The sequence below is a fragment of the Parasteatoda tepidariorum genome, chromosome 6 (assembly GCF_982258835.1).
Source record: "Parasteatoda tepidariorum strain Cologne lab strain chromosome 6, Ptep-v5.0, whole genome shotgun sequence".
NCBI lineage: Eukaryota > Metazoa > Arthropoda > Arachnida > Araneae > Theridiidae > Parasteatoda > Parasteatoda tepidariorum.
The window spans coordinates 88,215,989-88,233,034 of record NC_141760.1 but is presented as its reverse complement, the minus strand read 5'-3'; the positions used below and the strand labels follow the sequence as shown (position 1 = coordinate 88,233,034).

The window sequence follows — 17,046 nt, the reverse complement described above, 5'->3', positions numbered from 1 at the left end:
ATTTAGTAAATATTTATTTTATAATCGTAGAGAAAAGTTCGAAAGATAAAATATATAATTTTTTACATTATTTTAAAAAAAAATTCAATTTTACGACATGTCAAAATATTTTATTTACATGGCAAGATTGAGAGAAATTGGGAGAATGGTTGATAAAGTTAGTCTGACGTGAGCTTATTTAGGCTATAAATTAAGATCTCTATAGTTTTCACAATTCTCTTTAAATTCAGCAACTAGTTTCAAAGGTTACCAGAAGAAATAAGAAAGCCTAAATAGGTCGTAAAACTAATACGTTTTGTGAGCTTATTTAGGCCGTAAATTACGATCGGTATAATTTAAATTTATTTTTAAATTCGATAATTAGCTTCAGGGGAAGCCTAAAGAAACTTTATCACAATATTAATGTTTAAGGCAAACTATTTAATTCTCAGGACATATAATTTCAATAAAATCTTATGTATGCGAGGATTTGTTACCGCGGCAGTTGGTTTCATTCTACAAACTCGGCATTTGGAATATTCGTTGCAGACGTTTGCATAGATATGGGTATATGGATATGGCATCAAATTTTATTAGCTTTTAAAAGCATGATTTGTATGGGCAATTCTGTGCTTATTTGACTTTTTAATATTTTTTTGTCTCTTCGCATGCCACACATCAAGTAAATTCTTTCTGTTTAAAGAGAAAACACTGAATACAAACAATACAAACAAATGTCGTTTTTATGATTCACGATAACACACAAACCAGATTTCACCATTATTAATAGTGAATAAAACATTTTTTTTCCATGGGCTGAGAAAGATAGACACTTGTTATGTATATATTATAAATATTTATTTTAGATGACATTCTGTTTTGAGCTACAAAACGTTTGCTCCTCTTATCACTAGTTACACACATATAAATCACCTACTGTTGTAATTATTTAAAAGTGGGTATAATCCTCGTATAAGCCCTTAATAAACAGAAAAATTTCCGACATTTTTTGTTCTCATTTTATTTACTGTAAATTATTGCGTTATTTACTGTAAATTATTGCGTTATTTACTGTAGATTATTTGACCGTTCATCCCTTATTTAACCATAATTTAGCTACAATATTTATTTTTTATTTCATCGTAATATTATTCTTTGTAAAGTATTCTTTTTTTTAATCTTCGATTAATATTCTAAGTTAAAGGCAGGTGGTTTTTCTTTATTACAAATTAATCGCATGTTACATATTAGTAACCTTATATGGTTGCTAATATGCAACATTACATAAAGATATTTATCGTTTAATAAATGTAAAACAATAACTGAGTAAGTTATTTAATTAAATTTTATTTTAATTATATAATTAATTTGACATAAAACTGGGGTCAATATATCGTGGCTGAATTTTTTATTCTGGGAAGAGCTCAAAATGCATGTTAGCAAAATAACATACTATTTAATTCTGAATTTAAATGAACTCTAATTAATACATCTAAAAGAATGCCTAAACCACTTTAAATGTTTTTTAAAATTAGTCCTTTCTTGAAAAGGTAATAAAAATTAATTGTTATAAGAAGGTTTTCACGAATCCTGTACATTTATAATAGTGTTGTTAAATTAACATTATATGAATTTAGATTTTTTAAAATAGCTATACCGATTAGTGCCCTGAATACGAAGTAGTGAATACGAAACCTGAAAAGTTGCATCTATATATACCCGATAAGTTTGAAATGCTAATTTACAATCCAACGGCCTTTAATGACTAGCTTTTTTGGAGACTTTTCTTTTGGCTATAGCTGGTCGAAATTATAATGCAAGCTTTTATTTCTCTTAAAATTTGTTGCTTGAACTAAAAAAAAAAAAAAAAAAAAAAAAAAAAATCAGGAATTAAATTCTTTTTTATTTAAAAAAAATGCCAAACAGGAGAGAGGGCCGCTGAATTGGAAAATCGCGCCCGGGACATTGTCCCGTAATGATGTAATGCTTAATGTTTAAAATAGTAAATACATAATTCCTCGTTTAATTTGGGTATAACATTGAAAGAACTTTTTTGTTCTTTTTTTTTTCCTTTTTCATTGCTGCTTACATTTTCTTAAGCACGAATTTCAAACTGTCTATTTTCAGAAACGCGCGTTTCAAGGTGTGTCCTGAATTAAAAAAACTCACGACGGTATACTGTAAAAATATTGAATACTAAATAACTATTCTAATTTTCAAAGCAACAATAAATAATAATTTTCACAATACTGCAAAATATCTCACAAGTGAAAAACAATTAACAAGTTTTTAAAGGGGCCAAAACTTATATAATTATTTAAAGAAACTCTGTGGATGAAATTTCAATGGTAACTAAGCATTACTATGTTTTATTTATCTCAAATCGGAGACTAAATTGTGTGAAACCAAATCTGTGTTAATAAAATAACTGTTTGTAGCTTTTGTAACTTAGCATCTTTTGTTGTTTAAATTTGACGTCACAATATTTTCATAACCAAGAAATAAAAATGATTTCTAAGCAATCGTGGAGGTTGTTAAACGAAAAGAGCAAAAGGATGGTTCTAACTTGTATATAAAATAAAAATTAATTAAATATAATGCAATCAAACAGAATAAATATAGAGTCTGAAATGATCAATTTTGTTTGAAATATACAACTATATTGTCAGAATAGTTTCAAGTTTAATCTTCCTTCCCCCATCATAAGATTTCTTATTTCTTATGCTTACGTTTGATTTTTTTTTCTAGTTTTATATTGACTTCTTTGAACCTGCTACTAAAGCTTTATTTTAACTTAGTAATTAATAAAATAATTTCTCTTTATATTAAAATAATCGTAAAGGCAGCCGCTTTTTCAGGTGTGCTTAACGTGACATTTTGTTTTGCTGCGCAAAAACTTTAAAATTTATAAACTTGAAATTTCAAATGTGTTCAGAAAAATGTACAGAGTACTATAGATTTTGAACTGCTGAAATTACCATGTTTATTTATGAATTTAGAATAAACTTTTTTTAATTTTTGCCTGAAGTGCTTTTTTTGCGAATTTTTCCTCAATTTCTTTTCGCTTAACGTTACATTTTGTTTCACTGAGCAAAATTTTTTTGTAGTAATTATTATTTTATTTAATGACAGTCAAAACATTTAAATTGTAATGCATGCAAAGTTATATATAATTTTAAAAACTTAATTTAATATGGCTAAATGCAAGACTTGAACCAAATTGTTTGAATAATTCCTGAGAAATTGAATTTCAAATAAACAACTTTAACATTTCACCCATTAAAATTGAATGCCAATACGCGAAGATGTGATCACTGCATTATATGTTATTCAGGGAGTTCATTTTTTTCTTTTGCACTGTGCAAGATTGAATAAAAATTACGTATAAACAGCACATTTTTCAAGTAACTTAAAGTACACCTAATAATGCTATTATTTAAGAATAAAATTTGAATAACTATTTCAAAATATACATGTAAATCATACAAGAGAAAAGAATAAGGGTGGAAGGATATGTACCCTCTTGAATATAGCATTCGATTATTTTGTTTCTATTTTACAACAGGATAGTTTACATTCCTTTACTTTTTTTTTTACTTATTCCTACATTACTTATTTTTTATAACATCATCCGGAATCTCCTAAAATAGCAATTAAGAAATCCCATCCTCATGAAAGTAAAACTCTATTATTAATAGACTGGAATTGCCTATGGGATCAAGAGTGTTAAAGAGGATATTTAGACCTTTCTGATGAAGAAAAAAATATTTGGCCAATGAAACAAATAAATAAGGCTCTTTTAGCACATCATGCAAAAATAGTTTAACTTTTTCAGGTGCATTTCAGTGAGCTGTAGAGCTACCCGTGTGGCATTCTTTATTTAAAGTTAATTAAATACAGTTATTTTTGCGCAGCAAATCAAAAAGCAAAGTTAGAACCAAGAACAGGAGTAACGGCAGCGACCTTACCGATTTGTTCAATAAGGAGAGATTTGAGATAAATATCTAGGCCGAAAACGAAGATACAAGCTATGAAAAATTAAGAAGTTTAATTTTCCATATACTTTTGACATATTTATATTATTGCGATAGGAATCTTGAAAAATCTTAATACCCGTAATAATTTAGCCCGTATAATTCTATACCTTTAAGAATTATTAATTCAGTTTAATCCATTAATACTTATGTCATTAATTTTCAACAATGTAAGAATTGAATAATCAGTAAAAACTCCAAATAAATATAATATCTTGGAAAGAAAAAAAAAGACTCCTTGTTTTATTCGAAAAAAGCCGTGACATTTAGCGAGGCAGAGTAAAATGCCATCAAATAATTAAAACTTAAAATTTTGAAAGATTCAACAAAAAAGTACTATTGCAATTATATTTACTGAAATATTTGCAGAATGCGAATAATTAAACAATTTAAAAGGCTTTTCCAGACATTGCGAAAACTTGTTTCCAGTTCTTCTTTAACGTCTACATTCGAAAATAGTAACTTGTTAGTTATAGATAGAGATACTGTCTTCTTTCACTGGATGGCATTTTTATCTTCCTATTTCACAAATTTGAATAATTTCATATCTTCTTAATTTGAATTTTAAAATTGAAATATTTTTCCATCTAAAATTCTAAGGGAATTAGCGAGACTTCAAATGATCGAATATTTCAAATTATCGAATATTTCAAATTATATAATTAGAGCCGACCATTCTTATTTGTGATTTGTGGTCAATTTGTTTCGCGTAATTACAAGACAAATGTGATCTAAAATAATTTTATGCTAAAATATTTTAATATTTATTCATTTCCATTGTTCATTCATTGCCATTAATATTTATTTATTCAATTGGAAAAAAACTTAACATTAGTTTACTCTTCATAATTATTTCATGTTAAAGCAAAACTTTAATCAAATTCCTTGTCATTTTTCAAAAAGTAAATAATAATAAATACTAATTTATTGACTTTTTCATTTTGGTTCAAGCAACAAATTTTAAGAGAAATAAAAGTTTACATTGTAATTTCGACCAGCTATAGCCTAGAAAAAAGTCTCCAAAAAAGCTAGCTAGTCATTAAAGGCCGTTGGATTGTAAATTAGCGTTTCAAACTTCAAAAAATAAATAAATACTTTTAAAATATTAAATGGCAATTATAAAGAAAATTTTAAAAGTATACTAGTGAGAAATTTTTTTTTAGAAAATTGCAGAATAATTAAAATAACATTCAAATAAAATAAATTTAGAAGTTTTTAATTAATAATAAATTTAATATTTGGAAGAAAAACATTTCTTTTTCACTTCAGACTTTGGAAAAACGAAGATTACTCGTTTTGAAGTATGTCAGTTCTTTTTTACATGAAATTATAAAACTGTTTGATCTAAAATAAATTTATGCAAAATCACCTTAATAGTAATTCTTTTCTTATTTAAATTGATGAAGAATTGATGATTAAATTGATAATTCTTTTCTTATTTAAACTTTTTCCAATTAAATTATTTCCCGTAATTACTTTGCATTAAAATAGAACTTTTTTTTTTTATTGAATTATCATTGTCTCTTAGAACATGGATTTCTATAAGTTTATTTTCCAATATTTTCAATTAATTAAAATAACTTATAAATAAAACAAACTAAATATTTGTGGAATATTTTACCAAAAAATAAATTGATTATTTGGGAGCAAAACAGAAGTTACGTTTATAACTTGGGAATTCTTTTTCTAAAAATTTATTTTTCTGTAATACTAAAGACAATTTCTGTCACATTTTACAATTGAAAGAATATGAAAGAAAAGCTATAGATTATAAGAAAAAAAATGTGCCTTTTAAAAACAATAATTTTTTTTTAAATCTCAAAATTGAATTAAGGTGATTGTTCAAATTAAGCAAACTTACCCGTTACTTTTTCCCCTCTCCAATTCAGTTCAGTTCGGAATTAGGAACGCGGAAAAAATATGCACAAATCGTTTGAAAAATGAAAAACAAAAGAATCGGATATTATAAAAGAAAAAAGTACAATTGTTTAATCCATCATTCTGATGTTGTAAAGTGGAATAGATGAAGTAAAATTCCCTTTGGGAAACTATGCAAGACCTCTCTTTATGCTACTAAAGATTTAAAAGAACTTAACGGAAGCATTTGCAGCCACTTTACACATCTTGTCTGTACCTCTACTGTTTTTTTCTTATTATTTTACGATCGACTATTGCAGTAATACTGCGCATAACTGCCTCATCTTTATGCCAATAGGACTTTAACGAGAGAAGTTATCAGGTATTTTTATGGCTCCCCAGATGTTTTCCTTTTTTATTTTTTTAATTTTTGTACGATAAATATTTAGACAAGGAAGCGAATGAATGAAAAATCCGTTCGCTCTCCTCTCACGATTAATCCGAATTCTCTAAAGAATTTCTGGAATATTTTTGAAGAATGCCACCTGTTTTAAAATACACGCGGTGTTAGAGGGAGGCATTAGACTGGGTTTATTTTTCTCAAGGTTAGAATGTTTACAACTATACTGATTACACAAATTTAAAATCAATGGTTAATGAAGTACTATAGAAGCAAACAATAATAGCAATATTTGTACTGATGTACAGTACCAACATGCTGTAGTATTCTTTTTTCATTTCTAAGTCAATAAAATTTAAAAATTCAGTAATTTACAGTTTACTTCTGGATTTGTTTATTAATTTATTTCGAAAGAACTGCTAATCCGCACTGTCAATATAAGTAAGGAAAGGTTTCTTATTCTTAGTAAAAATTTAGACTCGTGATAAAAATTAGCGACCAAGTATGCTTCGCTGTCTAAAGAACTATTTTTCGATAAAAATAATCAATTCAACAAGGCTCTTGTAAGTAATTGTAAACAGGGAAAATAAGGTTGAAACGAGAAAAAACACAAATAATGCAATATTAACAGACACGCGATTGTTTCGATACTATAATGAAGTACATATTTCATTAAAAAGTACCTAAACTATCAAATATCACTTTATTTGGCTTTTTTTTTATATAACCGTCATTGAACAGCCGACCCAATTTTATGGATATACGACTACTAATGTTCAACTGCGTAGCCTTGTAATTTTGAACCCAATCCAGAAGACAAGGGAACTCCTGGACCGAGTATTGGGAGAAATCTGCCTTCGTGGAGGACTTTTTGATGGATCAAAGCCACATTTGCGTTACATGGAGAGGAAGACCACGAGAACCTCTCACTGTTAGCCTGACAGCAAGGGGACTCTAATCCATGATCCGTCTACCACCGAAAATATTTCACGCCAGCACAGTGGTCGGTGCAAGCTGGATGCGGAATTCGTATAGACTGGGATTCGAACCCAGTTCGCCTCACTGGAAGGCGAACGCTATATCCCCAGAGTCACAGAGGCTCATTTGACATAGTTTGTAATTTTTTCTTGTTTTCTATGAGAACAAAGTCAAAGATGAGAAAAAAATACATATTATTACACACATATAAACAGGCAAATGATCGTTTCGGTATTATAATTAGCATTTTATTCTCCGTAACTGAAACGACAAAACGTTTATACGACATTATTTGTGGCCTTTTTAAGATTTAGGCAATTTGTTTTGTTCATTTATAAACACAGCACAAAGTTAAATCTTTTTTATTTAGAAAGCTTATATTTATTTATTTAGCGATCATAAGATAACTTATTTATCCACATAAAATAATAAGAGAACATCAAAAAAATTTAAATGGGACATCCTCCGCCTATAAAAGAACTGTTTTCCCAAATGACTGTGTTTAGAATAAATAGGAGGCTCCACCCCCTGTCCACTTTGCTCGCCAACCCTTGTAATTGATTCTCATTTATCATCGTTTATTTCTTCTAAAACGTCAGCATTTTCCACAAAAATACAGAACATTTAAGTTTTAAAATTGTGCATTTATTTTAGCTTTATGTAAGAACGTTTTGTTAATTGTCACAAACTAGTTAATTACCTAGATTTGGTAAAAAAAATTATCTGCTCTTGAAAAAAATTAATACAAGGAATACAGATTTGAAGTTTTAATAAAAAGAAATAAATGGGGAAGTAATTTCACTCATTGAAGAGACAATTCAAATAGGGACAGGTTTTTATCGCTATTTATTAAGTTTTTTTCAAAAATGTCACTATGATTGTTAAGATTTATATATGGTAAGATGTAATAGCTCCCTCTTCTGTTACTTTTGATTGACACCAACTCGAACTTATTAAATAAAGATCTCGAGAGAGAAAATTAAATTTTCTACAACAATGGAATAATAGACAATATTAAAAGCAATAAAGCTGAAAAAAATCAGGAAAAAGCACTTAAATTTGTAATTATAAATGTGATAATAAATAAATGGAAATTTCGAAATAAAAATAAATGAATGGAAATTTCGAATTAATGGGAATTTCGAGAAAAAAAAAACTGTCTTTTAAATTATAATACAAAAATTTCATCATCAGCACATAAAATTTCAACATTGTAGTTTCGTTTCAGTGCACAGTAAATCGAAAAACAGGGTTTTTTTTACTACTAAGTCAATAGCTAATTCTCGAACAAACAATCGAATCGCATTTTTTATTCCATCGAAATTTTTTTTCACACCTTTGTGATTTCAAGTTCCTAAGTCTGAAAGATTTTGAATCAGCAATGTAAAAAGCGTAAAGCAAAAAAAGTGGAAAAAAAATGCACAAAAAAATCACTTTCGAACTAAATGGAATTTTGAAAGAAACTAAGTTCATAAATAAATATGGCCCCTTTAACATGCCTAATTTCAACTCAGTGGTTGTATTCCTGTGGCCTATAAAGTATGGTATTTTTCCAACTAAGTTTAACAATTAATAATTCTTGAATAAATTGTTGAGTATTAAGCTTTTTTATACCATTGTAATTCCTGTATACTTTTCTACATAACTTAGTAATTTAAAGTTTCTAAGTCTCATGTTTTTTACGAAGCAAAACAAAATGTAACGTTAAGTTGAATGCTCAAAATATCGGCGTAGAAAACTATTTTTTAATAAAAGAGATAATAGTATTACAATATGGGCACATTTCTTCACATATCTTCAGAAATATTTGAGATTTTTCAACCCATAGGTTAAGATCTTATATTCAGACCTGTCACTCTCAAAGTCTTATAATTTTAACTCTAACTCAAAGGACAATGGTTGAAGTGCATATCCAGACAAACCTGTTTTCCAGAAATTGTTTTGTTTAAAATTAGCATTCATGTAAAAATAAGAGTTTATTGAGATGAGTGTTCCAGCAACTTTTAAATACAGGAATACTAGCTCAAATAACAATAAGAAAAAAATCGTATGAATCACCTAGTTTCTCCTTGATTGTTCCGTTTATGGGGCACGGAACAGTTTTACTATCTTAATAAGCAATACAAAGTAAACAATTGTTCTGGTTTCCCTCTTTATCAGGTGCCTAATACTTATAACAAACATGCATTTAAAGCCGCGATGGCTCAGGGGATAGAGCGTTCGCTTCCGGGCGAACCGGGTTCGAATCCCTGTCGATACGAATTCCGCATCCGACTTGCACCGACCACAGTGCTGAGACGTGAAATATCCTCAGTGGTAGACGGATCATGGGTTAGAGTCCCCTTGAAGTCAGGCTAACCGTGGGAGGTTTGCGTGGTCTACCTCTCCGTGTACCGCATATGCCGGTTCGTTCCATCAAAAAGTCCTCCACGAAGACAAATTTCTTCCTATACTCGACCCAGGAGTTCCCTTGTCTTCTGGATTGCGTTAGAAATTACAAGGCTACGGAGTTGGACATTAGAAGTCGTAAACCCATAAAATTGGGTCGACTGTTCAACGACGGTTATAAAATAAATAAAAAAACATGCATTTAGAATGAATATTACGAACCTAATAAAAGTTGAAACCGAAAATAGGAAAATTGGAGATATTTCCTTTTCTTCGGATAGCAGCAGAACCTTACAAAGCAGTGCATAATTTGAAACCCAAATTTTTGTAGCATAAATTTGCACCGAATGCTTTGTCGGTTTTTTACCCATTTTATACGTTTCAGAGTTAACTCCGCCTGTTGTAATGTACTTCTGTATTTTGATGTGTAAGCTTTCAAAACAACTTTTAAAGTCCTTGTTTGCTATGCTCTTCAATTCTGAAGTCCTTAATGTCTTCGATATCCATAAAGCCTTTTTGTTTTAGGCTATATCGGAAATGCTTTTGAATGCATTCTGATATTGAAAAAGAAATTTTTTTATTTTTGATCCTTATTTTCTGAAATCGAAAATAAATTATGTAACTAAAAAATATTTGGTTCGGGGAAAAAAAGCAGGCATGTACAGTTTGTCTACAGTAGGAACTCCCCCCGCCACAAAGTCTGCTGTGAAATCAAGAATAGGAGAGGGTAGCTTCTCTTCACTCTAGGGTTTAGGACTAGCACACTAGACCGAATAAAAAGATTCCCTTTCTCTCACCGACACCTGTCCTAAACAGTGACCCGAGACCCCTACTTGAAATAGTTATACCTCGTTACCATAGTCAACACTACGGGTCCAGACGAATGGGTGGGGGAGTTCTTACTGTAGACTAACAATATCCTTTATTTATTCTCACCTGTCTCACACATTAGGAGAGAATTTGGAATTGAAAGGCACATTGGAAAAAAATCCCTATTGGAAAAAAAATCCCTATTGAAAAAAAAATCCCCATTGGAAAAGAAAATTCCTATCTTCTATTATTCCTTTCCGCGTTTCACCTTCGCATTTCCCTTCTGACGTCACATTTAACATTATGGAAATGTCCTTCTTCAAATCGCTTGACTTAATTGTTTCTTTCTCAAGAAAACGACAGACAACAATGAAATCTCAAAAAAGTAAGACATTTGAGACTGAAAAGGTACTGTTAAAATGAGTAAATATAAATTCAACTCAAAGAAAGCTTTAAAGATTTTACTCAATTAAATGAACATCATTAAAACAGTAGGCAATATTTTTCACTCATAAATTTATTTTATTATTAATACGCTATGAATTATAGATATATAAATTCTATCTTAGTTGCATGATTATTATCTTGAATTGGTGATAAAACTGATGTTTTGTTACGACTTCAAACGAGTTTGCGAAAATTTCCTCTTTTTATGATCAATTTTTAAATTGTAGGCGAGACTAAGGAACTGGTCACAGAAGTACTCATTTTTAATATTTAGCTACTTGGATATTTTCTCGATAATTGTAATTTACGCCAATAGAAAGAATTTAGTTCGAAAGTTGCAAAGGTATACGTAAAATGCACTATTTTTGACATACTTATTTACACTTTTTTTAAACCACTATCCTTTTCGTTCGATTTCTATTCATTTATTTATCATTCGATTCGGCTTAAAAAATACACAAATAATGTATCACTTCTTTTGGTAGCCACTAGATATCAAAGCAAAAAGTGTAAATAAGTCAAAAAATAGTACTTTTTATGCATGAAAACCATCCCAATTTGTGAACTAAGTGCTATTGAAATATCCATTGAAAACCATACTTGTCTAGATATAGCAATGTCAGATGGGTAAATAGGTAGTCAAACATCGTGCTTTTTGTGTATAAAAATTATTACTTCTTAACTATTAGTTACATAATTTTAAACTTAAAAATTACATCAAGAAACAATACATATTCTGTATAGATAATATTTAAGTTTTTCCCGCAAAACCTGACGTGAGGGGTAATGCAACGTTTTACCGCTTTCTAAGAAGAGGGTATTTTGCAGAAGTTAATAAAAAAAAAGAAAAAGAATAGAGAGAGAGAAAGAGAGTCAGTATTGCTAGATATAAATCTTACATTAAAATTGAATTTTTGAAAAACATAAAAAAGTGAAATTAAAGGAGAAAAAAAGCAGTTTCCAATTTGAACTATTATAATGATGTAAGTTTATCATTGTATATAATTAATAAGTAAAATTACTTCCAATTTATTTCTTCTTTTGTCACATTCCAAGCCCAAGTAATCATTCATTTTATAGTGATTCACATATTGACAATGTTGTTACTTAACATTACAATAATTATGCATTTCATTAACCGAATGTTCTTTATTTCGTGCAAAATGCTGAATTTTAAGGGAAAAAAACAATGGTGACTAAAAAGTAATTACGGTTCTTGGTGATTGGAGAAATTGTAAAGTAGTATTATCATGCATTAGAGAATGGTTTATACCAGCTTTATTTGATTAACTGACATTTTCAGGTTGAAAATGGATAATTATTAGTTGAAAGCAGGAGAAAGCAAACATAAAATGGTACGTGTAATTCTATCTACAAAATTACGGATGATGACGACATCAAAGTCAGTTGCATCCAATAAAGAAAAATTATATTTGTAACCAAGCAATAAAGTAGTAGTTTTCTATCTTTTCAGCTGCTCAAAATTTTCTCACGCGTGTGCTGTTATTTAGAAGTATTATAGGACAGAATATCAATAAGAAAAACTGTAAAAAATTGAATATTGACTTTTCTTTCGTCTTCTTTTATGCGTTTGCGTTCAAAAGCAATCTTTTTTCGTACTCCTTTCCCTTCATTTTTTCTTTAATTATTTTTATTTTCTAAGAAAAAAAGCAAGAGTTCTAAAAGGAATATATTCTTTTAAAATATATTTCTTTTTTTCTTTCTTTTTTCTCTTTTTTTTGTCGGTCAGGTGCTCCTGACTGCGAAGTCAATGGCCGCGGGTTCGAACTCCGCTCTGGGCATGGATGTTTCCCTCTCTTGTGTGTGATGAGTAAATGTGGTTCACCCTATGAACGGGTTTGTGGCAGTGTGGCATGGGCAATGTTACACCCCTCCGTGACTTTGCTTCACAGGTGCCCACTGGGTAACGCGAAATGAGTAACAACTCTGGCATCTTCTAAGGCGAAACGAATAAAGTTCAGTGCCTGCCATTCGGGGAAAAAATATTCTTCTTTTTAATTAATATTGTGTTTAAAAGAATTTTCAGACATAAAAATATTGCTTTTCGACTTGATGTCTTTTATACCAAATATCAGATAAATGACAGACCAAGATTTGCATCCTGAAGTGTTTCCAGTAATTCACGTAACATCTGTGTCCAGACAGAACTATTGCTAGACTTCTGGGTGGGCTGAGTAACACATTTTGAGAGGGCTCTAACTAGTCAGCTTCTAAATTTACACAGCTATTCTTGTATTATAAAATACAATAGATTTTATTAGAACTAGAAGAAATAACTTTTAACCAATAGAACGATTGAGTTATATCAAGTACTAGATGGCTAAGCTTCCTGTTCGCTACCGCTCAACACAAAAAATCTCTCAGAAAGCACAAAAAACGTCTTTACAATATTACAAATCCTTCTAACCTTAGGATTTCTTCTCTTTTAAAAAATACCTTATTCCGCTATTGAAAATAGAAACAATAGTGTATTCTTATTGAAGGTAAAGGGAAACATGATACAACAATATATCAAACTATTTGTTTTTTCTTTCCATGAGCGCAACCTTTCATCCGATCGACTTTGTATTAAACAGACATAAAGTAAACATGATTTTTAATTCGTAAATGGAGTATCAATAGCTTAAGATTACTCTAAAACGTTAACTTTTAGAACAATTCCCGAAGCATAATGATAATTATCGGTAACTCAAAAACTTTAACTAATGCAAGAAATTACAGTGTAATTAAGTTAGTTTTAATTAAGATCTTTTTAATGTGTACAACGGTGCACGAAAATAAACCAAATCTGACTTTTATTTTGATCGGGTTTGCTTCTTCTGGCATTTATAACAAACACATTTTATAAACGTATTAATAACATATTTTTTAAGAATATGTCCATAAATGAATTTTCTTTGAAGATGCAGTTTAAATATCCTTCTTGCATACTAAACTTTCAAATTTTTAGTATTTTTTAATTTTTAAAACTGTTCTTGTAACTACAAATAACGTCATACCGAATTGCTTTTTTAATATTATTGCTTATGTATTAAGTAACAATTTTAAGTAAGCAGTAAAGAAAGTATAGAAAAAAGTAGAATATATCGAAAATAAGAAACTAAAAACAATGCTAACAAGCCAACTTATCTATAATTAATTTCACTATTTCATTACATTATATTAGTGTGAGAGAGTTAGAAGAGAGAGAGAGTTAGAAGAGAGAGAGAGAGAGAATGAAGAACAAAAAAAAAAAAAAAATATTTAACTTGCAAACAGATCAAAAAGAAATATTCATGTAACAAAAAAAAAATAAAAAAAACGGAGTGAAGTTAAAAGAATTAAAGAGGTGAAAAGTTGAACGACAATAACTGGAAGGTTGTTATTAATAGATTCGTTTTGTCAAGGATATTCTCCGTATGGTGGAACTGAATAATTCGTCAAGCTAGAAGTCGGTTTCTTCCAGTTTTCACTAGTTTAGATAACCGGTTAATAAACTTTCTTAAATGTAAGGTTTTATTTTAGGTTACGGAAAAGGAAATGTCAAAAAAAGAAAGAAAATCTCGTTAACTTAAGGGTGTCGCCTTTTTATGTTAAATATGCGAAATTTCCAATTATAAGGGCTAGTAGATATTTTCTATTTGATCAATATAGATCATGAATTTCTCAATAGATATCAATATTTTATTTGATCCATATTATCATCCGTAAAAAAAATTTAACAGCCCAAATAACTTTTGTTATTCACTTTTCGACAAACAAGAGCACTCAAAATTTTAATAGGGGTTTTAAGGTGAATGACAACACAAGTTTTAATAGTTTTCTGACCGTGCTGGCAAACGTCTTCTTATGAAACCTAATCGAACGTATTATCATTTTATTTCATTTTATATTATATAACCGTCATTGAACAGCCGACCCAATTTTGGGTTTACGATTTATAATGTTCAACTCCGTAGCCTTGTAGTTTTGAACCAATCCAGAAGACAAGGAAACTCCTGGATCAGTACCCCCAGAGGTATGATTTGTTATAGGAACATGGATGACTTAGTGACTCGACAAATTTAACATGCATGAGTCACCATTTACAACACGGGAAATCTTCGGCCGGCGGGGATCGAACCCACGACCTCTTGGACACGGGCCCAGTGCCCTACCAACCAGGTTATCCCGGCCATGTATTATCATTAGAAATTCCAACCACTTTAAGACTAGCTAGAGCTGGGGTCGTCAGCTGTAGTGACTCAGGGGATAGAGCGCTCCCCTACCAATGAGGGGACACGGGTTCGAATCCCAGCGATGGCTGGTCGATGCGAATTCTGCACCCGGGTCGCACCGACCAAAGTGTTGACTTAAAGCGAATTCCGGTTAATTGCATCAAAAAAAAAATCCTCCACGAACGTTAATTTGTCCCAATATTTGATACGGGAGTTCCAATGTCTTCAGGATTGTGCTTCAAAATTACAAGGCTACAGAGATGAATATTGATAGCAGCAAACTAAGAATTGGGTCGGTTGTTCAACACCAGTTATAAAATAAAATGCATGTCTGATAGTATACATGCCGACACTCGATCAGGGCCGGATTTAAGTTCGGTGGGGCCCTAAGCTACTGAAAATGATGGGGCCCTTATAAGTTCAATTCCCTTTCTGCACACCTAAAGTAAACTGTCATTATTTTTTATTGTTGAGTGTTAACATAATATTATTAAAGAATTTGTTAATATTACTTGATTGTTAAATATATTAATTGTGATGAGACTATAATGTAGAACCTTTCTTTTATTGCACATATTTTTTGAACGAGGTAAAAAAGTTACAACAGAAACACAATTTGAGCACAGAGTAAAAATTTGGCGTGCTGGAAGGGCCCCTATATATTTAACAGAGTTTTTTTTTTAAAATTCATTTTGAATATATTTTATTTTACAATTTTTTAAGGTTTTTGCGATTTTTTTTCATTTGTTTTTTCTTTACGTTATATTTTGCTTTGCTGCTCAAAATCTTGGAAGTAAGACATTTTGAATCTATGAAGAATATATGCAAAGAGTTAGAAATAATACAGGAAAATACAATTTGATTATTAGTTTTATTTTTTTAATAACCGCCGTTAAACAACCGACTCAATTTTGAGTTTACGACTACCGTAGCCTTGTAATTTTGAACCCAATCCATAAGACAAGGGAACTGCTGGATCAGTACCCAGAAGTATTTATCTATTATGAGAACTTGGAGGACTTTGTGACCCCGACAGATTTAACTTGCTTCAGTAACCATTTTACACATGGGTAATCTTCTGTTTTCTGGATTCAAAATCCCATTCTCACTAACACGAGTCCAACGCCCTATCAACCAGACTATCCCGGCTAAATTTATTAATTTATTTTATAACAGTCATTGCACAGCCGACCCAATTTCAAGTTTACGAATACTAATATTCAACACCGTGGTCTTGTCATTTTGAACCTAATCCAGCAGTCCCTACACTCTGGAGCAGGTGAGGGCCGTTATATTAATACAGTTTGCAAAAATAAAAATAATAAAAAGAACATTTCGTAAGCTGATATTATTTAATTGATGCTTATATAAAAAATATTTCTTCATTATTTTTGCTTTCTTTTTAATTGTTTAAGTACATTTGTTAAATTTTAGTGCAGGAATAAAAATTTTCATTATTTATGTAAATTTTTGGCTTATATTTTTAAGGATGTATTAAAGCAGGGGTCTGTCCAGACATTTTGTAAAAGGTCCGTTTTTGTAAAATTGTGAAAAAATTGCTCGTAATTTGCGAATATGAAATAAACGTCAAGTCACATTCTTTCAACCAGGGTCCGCTTTTGTGAATTTGGGCAAATAGGGTACGTTATTGCAAAAAAACTTTTTCAAGGAGTTTTTAAATTGTAAAGACATACAAGATTATGCTCAACACTGTAAAATTATAGTTAAAGAAATTAAATTTTAAAAAATAAACAGCAATTGCAGCGACTAAATTAGCGATTCAACATATAAATAATTGGTATTTAGCCTATACTGCTGAACGCAGAATATTTATTTCGGACGAATAAAGTAAGAAGCGTCTGCCGAAGACAAAATTTAGTTCATTTACATCTGTCTTTCTCCTCCCCTTCCTGGGAAGGGTTTATTCGATTAACAA

General features: G+C 30.2%; 1 protein-coding gene across 4 annotated transcripts in view; it reads right to left on the bottom strand.

The window, feature by feature from the left end:
- Positions 1 to 17,046, bottom strand: part of LOC107443022 (sodium/hydrogen exchanger 9B2) — a 56,393-nt gene that overhangs the window by 25,945 nt on the left and 13,402 nt on the right. Inside the window, exon 1 of one of the 4 annotated variants that reach the window (XM_087166154.1) lies at positions 5,875 to 6,237. The exons of the other annotated variants lie outside the window; for them this stretch is intronic. The gene's annotated coding sequence lies outside the window, so the exon portion shown is untranslated. Of the gene's footprint in view, positions 1 to 5,874; positions 6,238 to 17,046 lie in introns of those variants that run through there. 4 annotated transcript variants of the gene reach the window in all.